The sequence below is a fragment of the Nansenia antarctica genome, assembly GCF_963989245.1.
Source record: "Nansenia antarctica genome assembly, chromosome: 6".
Taxonomy (NCBI): domain Eukaryota; kingdom Metazoa; phylum Chordata; class Actinopteri; order Argentiniformes; family Microstomatidae; genus Nansenia; species Nansenia antarctica.
The window spans coordinates 69,851,645-69,865,467 of NC_137676.1; the positions used below are offsets into that span (position 1 = coordinate 69,851,645).

Here is a 13,823-nt window from a genome sequence, read left to right on the forward strand (position 1 = left end):
GGGTTGCTTTAAAGTTGGGTTGCTTTAAAATCAAGCTTCAGATTAAAACATGTGATGGAGCATTACTAACCTGACTCAGGTGGTTTGTTTCACACAACCATCTAGGAAAGCTTAATTGGAAGCTGTTTGGAAAAGGGCAGGTACTTTCAAAAAATACTTGGCAGGTGATTGGATGAATCTGTCTATCACCTATTTTCAGAGAGCATTACCACATGATACCATCAAACTATTAACTGCTCTAATTCTAATGCAAGGATGAGAACTTAAAAGATATGAATTGGGACAACATATTTATTTATGTTTTTTTTAAACAGCAACACCATTTTGTTTCTCTCAACAAGTGTCTTTTTTTTTAACGTTCATTGACGTTGACGTTCATTGACGTTGAATCCGACGCGCTGTATGACGTATCCCATACGGGTAGTGGTGTTTCTCAACCCTCTCCTCGGGGCGCCCCAGCCGCTCCACATATTTGATCTGTTCCACCACCAGCACACCTGATTCAACTAATCAAGTCCAAAGCAATTATGATTTGGACTTGATTAGTTGAATCAGGTGTGCTGGTGGTGGAACAGATCAAATATGTGGAGCGGCTGGGGCGCCCCGAGGAGAGGGTTGAGAAACACATAGTGAGTTGGACTTGTGATCGGAAGGTTGTGAGTTCAAATCCCGCCTGAAACCACACCACTACTAGTGTGCCCTTGAGTAAGGCACTTAGCCCTCAGTTACTCCAGGGGGAATGTCCCTGTAATTCGTAATTGTAAATCGCTTTGGATTAAAAAAGCGTCTGCTAAATAGCAAAAAAAAAAAAAAACGCGGGCAAATCGCAGGCTTTGCGATTAGCTAATCGCGTCATTTCAAATCGCGATTTCGATTTAAAATCGATTAATCGTGCAGCCCTAGTATGTATGTCAGGATATGTATGGAAATATTTATTTGTTCAACTTAGCAGTGGTATAGTAACAAAGTAGAACTACTTAAAATTAATGAAAGCAATGTCGGAGACTGGTGAAAGCTGAATGGTTATGCTTGAATCTATAGGTAGAGTCTATTATGCAAATTATACATTTAATTAAATCAATGAATTCATCTCTTGGCACGACAGACAGTGATGCCCCCACGCTCTGGGCGGCTCTAGGCTAGCGCGGTAAAATCTTTTTTTTTCATGAATCTTTTTTTTAAATATATATTATTTTTTTCCCCTTATTTTACACCTTTGAGAAAAACCATGACCAAAATAGCATTTATTTGGCTATCATATCAATATTTTAGAGCTCCCCCCAAAATGTCACAAACCATGTTTCCAGGGGAGCTCATGTCACCACCAGGGGAGCTATAGCTCATGTCACCACTAGGGGAGCTATAGCTCATGTCACCACTAGGGGAGCTATAGCTCCCCGAACTTCCCCTTATTTGGCACTGTGCCTCTACCTCGTAACCTAACCATAACCTGCACCTGGCTGGACGGAGGACAAGGTCTGTTGTTGCTGTCGGTATATTTGGGGGATTATTTGTAACTGTTGAACGTGTAAGTTAAGTTAGCCTACTGAAGAATGTTTGTGTTAGTCGGTTTGGACTCACTACTAACTAACTAGCCTGTTAGCGTTAGCAGCTTAACGTTAGCTCAGCTGTAACCTAGCAACGTTAGCAGCTTCACGTTAGCTCAGTAACCCGTTGGGGGGGCGGCAGCGACCCGCTGGCGCCAAAATTCAAAAGGACGTTTTCTTGTTGTGGGTCGTCGCTCCACCAGTCCCGCTGGTGTCTAGAGGGTTGTTTTAATAATATAATATAACTTTCATTTCATAAGATTCACTTTAAGGACAGACATGCACATCAAGTCCATCATCCTGGAGGGCTTCAAGTCTTACGCCCAGAAGACGGAGATCAACGGGTTCGACCCGCTGTTCAACGCGATCACCGGCCTGAACGGCAGCGGCAAGTCCAACATCCTGGACTCCATCTGCTTCCTGCTGGGCATCACCAACCTGTCCCATGTAAGATATATATATATATACTATAACTACTACTAACTAACTAACTAACTAACTAACTACCAACCTCTCCCATGTAAGATCCCTAACTAGAACTAAGTCACATAGTAATAATCACACAGTTAGTCATACAACTAACTACTTGTTAACATTTGAACCTCAGAGTCTCATGACTAGTAGTCTCAGGTGGACTAACCGGGTGGAAGCTAACTAGCTACTAGTAGCATCTACATTCAGGGGAGAAGTGTTGACATTTCTGTGTACATATATTGCCATAACAATAACTGTATTTGTATAGCACTTGTCCTGCAAACGCACACACTAACACTAACACACACACTATCAATAATATAAATTACATAATAAACCAAGAATAAACCATACAATCCATGGGGCATAGAACAAAGATAAACAAAATAACTAAATAATATAAGAATTACTAAAAGTAAATACATACAATAAGATGCTAGCTAACTATAACTATAAGTCACAGCAGATACAGCTAACTAGCTTGCTAACTAGTACATTTGAACTTGAAAGTCTCATGACTAGTAGCCAGTAATACCAAGCTGTCAGACAACGACAGGTTGAAGCGACTAACCAGGTGAAAGCTGACTAACTAGTAGGATCTGCATTCAGGGGAGAAGCTTTGACATTTCTGTGTAACATATTTTGCCATAATAAACAAGTTATTGTGCAAAAGAAATCAGTGTTTCTGTCCTCCACTAGGAAACAAAGTTTAATGTTGCTATAAATTAAGAGTATAATCAAGTTATTGCTTCAGTGTATCCCAACATGATTTACACACTCTACAAGTTAATAACTTTTGTTCCCCTGTTTCAGTGTTTGTATTGCAAAAACACTGATCACAATCAATGTTAATCTGTGTTGTAAAAAATCATTAGGCCTATATTCTGTAGCCACTTTTATATATCTGTACATTACATACTGCGCATAAGCTACTGTAATTCTACGTAGCTCATAACTGTATATAGGCCTACCTCTAAACTACCGTACTTGCCATACTGTACCTATCACTATCATTGTCATGTTTTTATATCACTATTTGCACTTCTGGTTAGATGCTAAACTGCATTTTGTTGTATGGTACTGCATACTGATAGTCTGCAATGACAAATGAAAGTTGAATGTCTAATATTTAACAAACTAATTTCCCCACACCTGATCCATCTTGTAGGTGCGGGCGTCCAACCTTCAGGACCTGGTGTACAAGAACGGCCATGCTGGCATCACCAAAGCCACGGTGTCCATCACCTTCGACAACTCCAACAAGAGCCAGAGCCCGCTGGGGTATGGGACTTACGATGAGATCACCGTCACCAGACAGGTAGCTATCACTATCACCGTCACCTGACAGGTAGCTATCACTATCACTATCACCGTCACCAGACAGGTAGATATCACTATCACTATCACCGTCACCAGACAGGTAGCTATCACTATCACGGTCACCAGACAGGTAGCTATCACTATCACGGTCACCAGACAGGTAGATATCATTACCTGCTCGCGAGTTGATCAAATATGGTGTGTTATGGAAATATTAAATTATCTAAATATAAAATAGAGCAGACAATGTAATACTAGAAGATTAGTTTTAATTTCTCCAGAACTGTTATTTTTATCGAAGGTTTAACTTACGATGACTGGAGGATGTATAGTATCACCTACTGAGACAAATGTACTTATTGTAAGGCACTTTGGATAAAAGCGTCTTCTAAATGACATACATGGTAAATGTGTGTGTGCATGTTGATCATAAGAGTTATTGTATTTACATTTACGTTTTGGGCATTTAGCAGACGCCTTTATGCAAAGCGACTTACCGTACAACAAATACATTTGACGAAGTAAAGTGAATCACCTATCCACCAGTCGTAGTAGAAGTAGAAGTAGTAGTAGATTGTCTAAAGACGTTGTTTTTGTCTGAATCTCCAGGTTCTCATTGGGGGCAGGAACAAGTACCTCATCAATGGGGTGAACGTCAACAACGCCAAAGTGCAGGACCTGTTCTGCTCCGTCGGCCTCAACGTCAACAACCCCCACTTCCTCATCATGCAGGTACGTCTGACATCTGCAGATCTGCAGTGGTCCAAGATGGCGGCTTCTCAGAGCTCCAGATGATGATGATGATGATGTTAATAGATAATAAATGACTGACTGACTGACGTGAGGACATCTTGGAATGTTTCAGGGGAGAATCACCAAGGTCCTGAACATGAAGCCACCTGAGGTAAGACACACACACACACACACCTACACACACACACACACACACACACACACTCTCTCACAGTCGCACATTCTCACACACACACTCGCAATCAAACACACACGTTTACATACACACACACACACATTCTCTAACACACACTCACAATCAAACACACACTCTCTCTCACATGTTTACACATGCTAATACACACACACACACACACACACACACAGAGCACCATTTCCACCTCTCTGAACCTCTGGCCGCACCTGTAGATTCTGGCCATGATCGAGGAGGCTGCTGGTACCAGGATGTACGAGTGTAAGAAGATCACCGCCCAGAAAACCATCGAGAAGAAGGAAGCCAAGCTGAAAGAGATCCAGACGGTACAGCAGCCATCTATGACCCCTCTTAGGTTATCTTACTGTAAACAGTCTTTGGCCGATCTTAGGTTATCCTACCGTAAACAGATCTTAGGTTATCTTACTGTAAACAGTCTTTGGCCGATCTTAGGTTATCCTACCGTAAACAGATCTTAGGTTATCTTACTGTAAACAGTCTTTGGCCGATCTTAGGTTATCTTATTGTAAGCAGATCTTAGGTTATCTTACTGTAAACAGATCTTAGGTTATCCTACCGTAAACAGATCTTAGGTTATCTTACTGTAAACAGTCTTAGGTTATCTTACTGTAAACAGATCTTAGGTTATCTTACTGTAAACAGATCTTAGGTTATCCTACCGTAAACAGATCTTAGGTTATCTTACTGTAAACAGATCTTAGGTTATCTTACTGTAAGCAGATCTTAGGTTATCTTACTGTAAGCAGATCTTAGGTTATCTTACTGTAAGCAGATCTTAGGTTATCTTACTGTAAACAGATCTTAGGTTATCTTACTGTAAGCAGTTCTTAGGTTATCTTACTGTAAACAGATCTTGGGTTATCTTACTGTCAACAGTCTTTGAGGTTTTTTTTACTCATTGTGTTCATCGTTTGTCTTCAGATCTTGGATGAAGAGATTACCCCGACCATGCAGAAACTGAACGAGGTAGGAATGTGGGAAATGGTCCTGCCTATTCACCTGAAAATCTCTCTTTCTCTCTTTCTCTCTCTTTCTCTCTATCTCTCTCTCTTTCTCTCTCTCTCTCTCTCCCTCTCCCTCTCTGTCTCTCTCTCTCTCTGTCTCTCTCTCTCTATATATATATATATATATATCTTTCTCTCTCTCCCTCATATATCTCTTTCTCTCTCTCTCCCTCTCTGTCTCTCTCTCTCTCTCTCTCTCTCTCTCTCTCTCTCTCTCTCTCTCTCTCTCTCTCTCTCTCTCTCTCCCTCTCCCTCCCATCCAGAATATGACCCCCTCCCCCTCCCCCTCTCTCCCCTCAGGAAAGGTCTTCCTACCTGGAGTACCAGAAGCTGATGAGGGAGATCGAGCACCTGAGCCGCCTCTACGTGGCCTGGCTGTTTGTGTGTGCTGAGGAGACCAAGGCCATGTCTGCTGAGGGCCTGAGGGGCATGCAGGACGTCATCGCTCAGCTGCAGGTGCCTACGTCTTACTGCTTATATATCAGTCGTGTATTGGTTGTATATTGATAAAATATTGTCTATATATTGATAAAATATTGGTTATGTATTGATAAAATATTGGTGATATACAGGGATTAAAGTTCTCCGTCGCTACGACGGATTTCTGTCAATTTATTCCAAGTTGCGACGGATTTATTCCAAGTTGTGACGGATTTTACCTGGTGTAATATGATTTGTAGAGGCAGACAATCTATTTTGATGTCGGTATTAGGTATATAAATGATATATAATAGCCTACATATAGGCCTTTATTGGCTACAACTATGCGACAGTAACAGAGCGGGGTGCACTGACGCTGAACCCCTCATAGTGATAAGTAGGTGGACATGGTGCGTGGTGCTGAAATAGCCGACATGCGGTGTGTAGTTAGAAAAAAGTAACGCCAGCTCAGTAAATCATTCAAACTTAATGTTTACTTATAGGCTATGTGACTGCACCACACATGTGAACAGTAACAAAGCAAATGCAGTTTAATTTGATGAAAAACATTGACAACAAAATTGGCGCAAAAAAAAAAAGCTGAATCCGCTTGATCATGGAGGGCGAGGGGTGGTGGTGCATAGGCTGCCTATATGCTCCTGAAACGACAGAGAAAACACGCTACCTTACTAGGGATAATAATTACAATGAGCCATTCATTAAAAATAGAAAAAATAATATTAGGCTATTAAATCTCACTTAATGAGAAAACTGGCATCTCCCATCGGTCACTATTTGTTATCTGGTGATATGGACGTCTTTGAGTGTCTAGAAAAGCGCTATAAGTCTAATGTATTATTATTATGGACGTCACTTTAATCCGGCAGTTCTCAAGGTTTTTATGCACCAATCGATTCCTCTAGCGCGTCTTTATCACATTCATTGATGAAAAGGACGACTCGCATGTATAGGTGGAAGGGAACATTCATTGTGAGCACGTAAAATGTGAGTCTCACAACGGCTTTGCTTTGATGAAACCAGGTAGGATGAACGCATAGTTCGCTGTCCATTCCTGTTTAAATGCCCTGTTTTCAACGTCAACTTTCCTCTTTAGACCTTTGGAGAGTGACATTATGTTTCTCTTGCTAGCTAGCAGGTTAAATGTTTAGCTAACTTCACCCGACACGCAAACAACCAATCCAATAATAATGTGACCTTGTCTGGGAGGAGGGGGGAATAATTATCACAATAAAAGTATGTTAAATAATTATTAGAATAAGTTAGGCTGCGCTACATCGTCAGTCCACACATTTATTATTCAAAAATATGGAAAAGGGCGAAACTACGTTTCAACGTTGTTGAGAATCACAACACAAACTCGCTATTCAAGTCCAAAACACTGCAACAAAATGGATTGGACTGCTACCTAGTTAACTATAACACTACTGTACATTGTTTAGCAGGCTCACAAAACAAGCTGTGTTAGTTGACTAGCGATGTGTCATTGATTTTCTACAACGCGGAAATGTATTTACATTTTTCGAAAGAAAAGTCAAAGCATTAGAACGTAGAACGGAAAAACGCGCGCGCGCTTTGCGCACGGAAAGCCACCGCACCGGCCCCGATTTGGCCTGAATTTTTTTTTCCGTCAGGAGATTTTGTTTTTGCTTTAATCCCTGGATATATTAGTTATATATTGTTAGAATATTGCTTGTATATTGGTTATATATTGGTTGTATATTGTTAAAATATTGGTTGTATATTGGTTATATATTGGTTGTATATTGTTAAAATATTGGTTGTATATTGTTAAAATATTGGTTGTATATCGGTTGTATATTGATAGAATATGGGTTATATATTGTTCATGGTGTGACCAGCTGTTTTTGTCAAAAGTGCTGTACGAAATCATTATCAAATCATTAGTTATTATTGTTAATAGATTGTTCATGTCGTAAAGCACTTTGTGATGATTGCCTTTGGAGAAAGCGCTCTACAAATATGTGTTATTGCCTGACTGACTGATTGATTGACTGATTGATTGACTGATTGATTGACTGACTGACTGATTGATTGATTGATTGACTGATTGATTGACTGATTGATTGATTGCAGGCCAACAAGGTGGAGAACGATCGCATGGTCCAGGAGCTCTCTGCTGAGATCCAGGAGCTGCAAGAGCACAGAGAAAAGGTGCAGAACACTCCACCTCTCTCTCTCTCTCTCTGCCTCTCTCTCTGCCTTTCTCTCTCTCTCTCTCTCTCTCTCTCTGCCTCTCTCTCTCTCTCTCTCTCTCTCTGTCTCTCTGTCTCTCTCTCTCTCTCACACTCTCTCTCTCTCTCTCTCCCTCCCTCTCTGTCTTTCTCTCTCCCTCTCACTCTCCCTCTCCCTCTCTCTCTCTCTGTCTCTCCCTCTCTCTCTCTGCCTCTCTCTCTCTGCCTCTCTCTCTCGTCTCTCTCAACGGCAGAGCTTAATTTGTTGACCGCTAACTCTCTCTTTTTGATTGATTGATTGATTGATTGATTGAGTTCCTTATCTAACACTTCGAAAACTGACTTCACATGGACACATTTTAAGATATAGACACACAAAGGATGACAAATTAACCATTGTGTGTGTCTGTGGCTGTGTCCGTGCGTGTCCGTGTGTGTGTGTGTCCGTCCCTGTGTGTCTGTGTGTGTGTCCGCGTGTGTGTCTCCGTCCGTGTGTGTGTGTGTCTGTGTGTGTTTCCGTCCGTGTGTGTGTGTCCGCGTGTGTGCCTGTGTCCGTCCGTGTGTGTGTCTGTGTCCGTCCGTGTGTGTGTGTCCGTCCGTGTCTGTGTCCGTGTCCGTTTGTGTGTGTCCGTCCCTGTGTATGTCTGTGTCCGTCCGTGTGTGTGTCTGTGTCCGTGTGTGTGTATGTCCGTCCCTGTGTGTGTCCGTCCCTGTGTGTGTGTGTGTGTGACAGGAGCGTGACAGTCTGAGGTCTCTGGAGGCGGCGGTGTCGGACACCAAGCGTGTGGACACCAAGGCTCAGAGCAGCCTGGAACTGAGGAGACAGAACCTGACGGACGAGACCAAGAAGAGGAAGGAGCTGCTCAAGAACATGGAGGAGGTGTGTGTGTGTGTGTGAGTGTGTGTGTGTGTGTGTGTGTGTGTGTGTGTGTGTGTGTGTGACTCAATATAAGTGTGTGTGTCTGAGTGACTGAATATGTGAGTGTGTGAGTGTTAGGGGTGTAACGGATCACGGAAATTCCGTGATCCGTTCGGATCGCCCTCCACGGTTCGGAACGCATGTGTACCGCGGATCAATTTGCAAAATGTTAACAAGTAATAATATTACTTAATATCTCTTGTAAATCACAATGTAGAGTTGCCATGAAAAGATAGACGCGACAGTTGCGGGCTTTGTTTCACTCTAAAGCGCAATGATAGGTTGATAATGCGAAAGAAAAATAATCCGTTGTTTGCTCACTACACGTGAAGCTGGGACTCCACAACAACAAGGCTGCGTTCGTAAATCTGCTCTGGAATCTGATCAGCGTTCAAGGAACGCCTCTTGTCCAATCAAATTACTTGGTCCCTTTATGACGTCGGACCCAGTGTGCGCTCCGGCGCTCTCAAAGCGAATTTACGAACGCGGCCCACAAGTGTATCATGTTACGTTGTTCGGCAGAGAAGAACTCGACATGCCTCCCTCGTCATTTAAATCCCATGTATGGGAGCACTTTGGCTTCTCTGTCAACTATGACGGGAGGCACTAAAAAGGTAGCTCGACAACTTCTGATAATGTAGGCATTTTTTTCATACCATGTTCAAAATAAGGGTTCACTTTATTATTTAGTTAAAAGTGGCATAAAACATGTTTATTCATCTGCTTTAAAGAGCCCAGTGATTCACTGCTGCAACCAGGCGCCTCCTCCCTCTCCTATCATTTAAATTGAGTGTATTTCAGTATAATTATGTAATGTTTGAGTGTAGAATATGTTATATATGTATGTGTATATATATATATATTACCAGTTTTGACATCTTGAATGTTGTTGGTTTTTGTCACATAGTAAAAGTGGTGTTTTTACAGAATTCAAGGAAAAAGCAGTTTTTATAAAAACAAAAATGTTTTGTGTTGATCCGAAAAATGATCCGATCCGTGACTCAAAAACCGTGACACGATCCGATCCGTGAGTTAGGTGATCCGTTACACCCTTAGTGAGTGTGTGTGTGCGTGTGTGAGTGTGTGAGTGAGTGTGTGTGTGTGTGTGTGTGTGTGTGTGTGACTCAATATAAGTGTGTGTGTGTCTGAGTGACTGAATATGTGTGTGTGTGTGTGTGTGTGTGTGTGTGTGACTCAATATAAGTGTGTGTGTCTGAGTGACTGAATGTGTGTGTGTGTGTGTGTGTGTGTGTGTGTGTGTGTGTGTGTGACTCAATATAAGTGTACAGGGATGAGGTAGAGCAATTGAGCAAGCTGTGCAAGGTTAACAACCTGCTGCTAAACAAGTCAAAGACCCAGGAATTCATCGTAGACTTCAGGAGGAAAAAGTCCGAGATCCAGCCCCTGCTCATCGACGGAGAGAGCGTGGAGATAGTCTCAACCCTCCGATTCCTGGGACACAACATGCGGGATGACCTGGCCTGGAAGGACAACACTAAAGGCACCATTAAGAGGGCACAACAGCGGCTATACACCCTGAGATGCCTCAGGAAACAACACAACAAGCAGGAGATACTGGTGGCCTTCTACCACGGCGCAGTGGAGAGCATCCTCACCTTCGGCATCTCCAACTGGTTCCACAGCTGCACAACAGCGGAGAGAAACGAGCTACAGAGAGTCGTGAGAACAGCACAGAAGATCACCGGCGCCCCCCTCCCCTCTCTGGAGGAGCTGTACAAAACACGCTGTCTCAGGAGGGCCTCCAAGATCTCCAAGGACCCGACCCACCCTGGGCACGAACACTTTGTCAAGCTGCCCTCGAACAGGAGGTACAGGACCCCGGCCGCTAAGACAAACAGACTGAAGAACAGCTTCTACCACAGGGCCGTCAAGGCCCTGAACACAGAAAAGGCCTAAGTTCTGGGCCCAGGACAGTCCGGACGGATTGTATGGCAGCTAGTGCTGAGGCACAAACATGTACATTTTCAAGCCTGCAAACTGTGACACTTTAAAATAATGTGAAAAAATACTTTTGGTGCAATATGACAACCCTAGTTGACTATCTGTGCAGTATAGTACAGTGGATTGTGTACATAGCCTTTATTGATGTAAACCAGCTCCTTACCTTCTTGTGATTTTATGCATCTATGCTTTTTCTAAAATGTGTTTTCTTTTTCCTTTCCTAAACACCAGGGGAGCCTCCCCTCCTAAATTTCGTTGTTTGGTACCTGTACTGTAGCAATGACAAATAAAGTCCATTCCATTCCAAGTGTGTGTGTCTGAGTGACTGAATATGTGTGTGTGTGTGTGACTGAATATAAGTGTGTATACGTGTGTGTGTGTGTGTGTGTTACTGTACCTCAAAGAAGAGGAGGGAGAAAGGTGTCATATTGATAGACAATTGAGAACATGGAGGAGGTGTGTGTGTGTGTAAAACGTGTGTGCGTGTGTCGTCTAATGATAGACAATTGGGTCTTCCACTTGGGAGACATGGAAGAACACTAACCCTCCCTCTCCCCCTCCCTCTCTCTCCCTCTCTCCTTCCCTCTCCCTCTCTCCTTCCCTCTCCCCCTCCCTCTCTCTCCCTCTCTCCTTCCCTCTCCCTCTCTCCTTCCCTCTCCCCCTCCCTCTCTCTCTCCCTCTCTCCTTCCCTCTCCCTCTCTCCTTCCCTCTCCCCCTCCCTCTCTCTCTCCCTCTCTCTCTCTCCCTCTTTCCTTCCCTCTCCCTCTCCCCTCCCTCCTCCCCTCCCAGGATAAGAAGATGCTGGTGGTGAAGGAGGGCGAGGTGGCCAAGGTGGCGGCCAAGCTGCAGGCGGTGGAGGAGGAGGGGCAGCAGGACAGCGCCGCCCTGGTGGTCGCCCAGCAGCACTTCAAGGCCGTGTCGGCCGGGCTCTCCACCAATGAGGACGGAGAGGAGGCCACGCTGGCCGGCCACATGATGACCTGCAAGAACAACATCAGCAAGGCCGACTTGGAGGCCAAGCAGGTAAGGGTCAGCCCCCCTCGGGGGTCAGCCAGCTAGCTGCTGTGACCTTTGAACTCTGACCTGGTAGGAAAGGAATGGACCCTTTTTTTAAGACTGCATAGAGTTATATATATATACATCTCTCTCTCTCTCTAAACTAAATGTAGACTAAAAAAGTCCATTCCTTTCTACCATGTCACATCTAGTCTATTTCTCACAACTTCTTGACTCTCTTCCTCTCCCTCCCTCCCTCCCTACCTCCCTCCCTCCCCTTTTCCATCCCTCCCCTCCTCCCTCCTCCCCTTCCCACCTCTCCTCCCTCCCTCCTTCCCTCCCCTTTTCCATCCCTCCGACCTCCCTCTCTCCCTCCCTCCCCCCTACCTCCCTCCCTCCCCAGGCCCAGAATAAGCGGAAGCACGCCCAGGCGGAGTTGAAGACGAAGCAGGCGGAGGTGAAGAAGATGGACGGAGGCTACAAGAAGGACAAGGAGGCCGTCCAGGCCCTCGGGAAACACAGGGAGAAGCTGGAGGCCGAGCTCAGCAAACTCAAATGCCAAGGTGTGTGTGTGGGGGGTGGATGGGGAGGGGGGTGGGTGTGGGTGGGGGGGTGGGTGGGTGGGTGTGTGTAGGTGGGTGTGTGGGTGGAGGTGTGTGTAGGTGGGTGGGGGTGTGTAGGTGGGTGGGTGTGTGGGGAGGGGGTGTGTGTGTGTGTGTGTGTGTGTGAGAGAGAGAGAGAGAGAGAGAGAGAGAGAGAGAGGACGTGGAGTTGAGAAAAGACTTTTCAGATTGGACCCATATCTGGTACATCTGGCCTAGATGGTTACTGCTTCTATTTTCATTTTAGCACTAATAATAATAATAATAATAATAATAATAATAGGGTTAGGGTTAGTAATAATAATTTTATGTAAAAAAAACGGCATTCTGGGATCTGTTGATGGGGGAGGACACTGTGAATGTTGTCTGGCTGTTCTGTGTATGAGGCTATCTGCTCATATTTACAATGGGTTAGGGTTAGGGTCCTCCTGGGTTCTCAGGGGTGTCCTGGGTAGAGGGGGGGTTAGGGTTAGGGTCCTCCTGGGTTCTCAGGGGTGTCCTGGGTAGAGGGGGGGTTGGGGTGGGGAGAGAGACGGGTGACCAATTGAGTGCCTGTGACTGTTGTCTGGGGAGGGGAGAAAAATGGTAAAATAAAAATAAATTGATCATCACTAACACCCCCCCCCCCCCCCAGATGGGAAGGAGGAGTCCCTGCAGGACAGGAGGAGGCAGCTGAACCGTGACATCCCGGGGCTCAGAGAGACCTACGAGAGACACATGGGCCGCTTCCCCAACCTGCGCTTTGACTACAAGTACGTGACAGTAGATTTGTGTGTGTGTGTGTGTGTGTGTGTGTGTGTGTGTGTGTGTGAGAGAGAGAGAGCGTATGTGAGAGAGTGTGTGTGTCTGTGTCTGTAGTGAAGTGAGTGCCCCTCTAAGGTGTAGATTGGAGTGTGTGTGTGAGAGAGAGAGAGAGAGAGAGTGTGTGTGTGTGTGTGAGAGTGAGGGGGTGACTGTTTATTTTGATAATCGATTAATCTGCCGATTATTTTTTCGATTAATCGGATACAAAAAAAAAGCGGAAAAAAATGATTTATTTTGCAAATTTTATTTTATGTTTTCTAAATCAGCCAGGCCTATACATATACATGTGCAAAATGAATAAGTATTAATACAAAATTATAAATAATATAAATAAAAAAGGCGTTGCTACATCAAATAGGTTTAACAACAGGCCATGGACTATATGGCGGTAGATTGTTTCAATAAAGTAGTTGAACTCTAGCTCAATACATGCATTGTTTTAGGTAATAACTTTGCTTAATGTAAAGGTCAGTAACCCAAAGTGCAATATAGGCTACAGACAAGACACTAATGTTTTTATATAACAGATATGCTCCAAAACAATGCAATGTTTCCTCTCACTCCATACAATAGGCTAGGCTACAGTCAGTGCCTC

At 44.1% G+C, this 13,823-nt stretch overlaps 1 pseudogene across 1 annotated transcript in view; it reads left to right on the top strand.

The window, feature by feature from the left end:
• Positions 1–1,826: 1,826 nt before the first annotated feature.
• The window catches only part of LOC308160898 (structural maintenance of chromosomes protein 2-like), a 24,295-nt pseudogene continuing 12,298 nt past the window's right edge, over positions 1,827–13,823 (top strand). The window contains exons 1-12 of the transcript in view: positions 1,827–1,994; positions 3,190–3,339; positions 3,951–4,073; positions 4,207–4,245; positions 4,503–4,613; positions 5,230–5,274; positions 5,613–5,768; positions 7,848–7,925; positions 8,679–8,825; positions 11,616–11,849; positions 12,226–12,385; positions 13,059–13,176. The product of the transcript in view is annotated as a structural maintenance of chromosomes protein 2-like (transcript). The remainder of the gene's footprint in view (positions 1,995–3,189; positions 3,340–3,950; positions 4,074–4,206; positions 4,246–4,502; positions 4,614–5,229; positions 5,275–5,612; positions 5,769–7,847; positions 7,926–8,678; positions 8,826–11,615; positions 11,850–12,225; positions 12,386–13,058; positions 13,177–13,823) is intronic.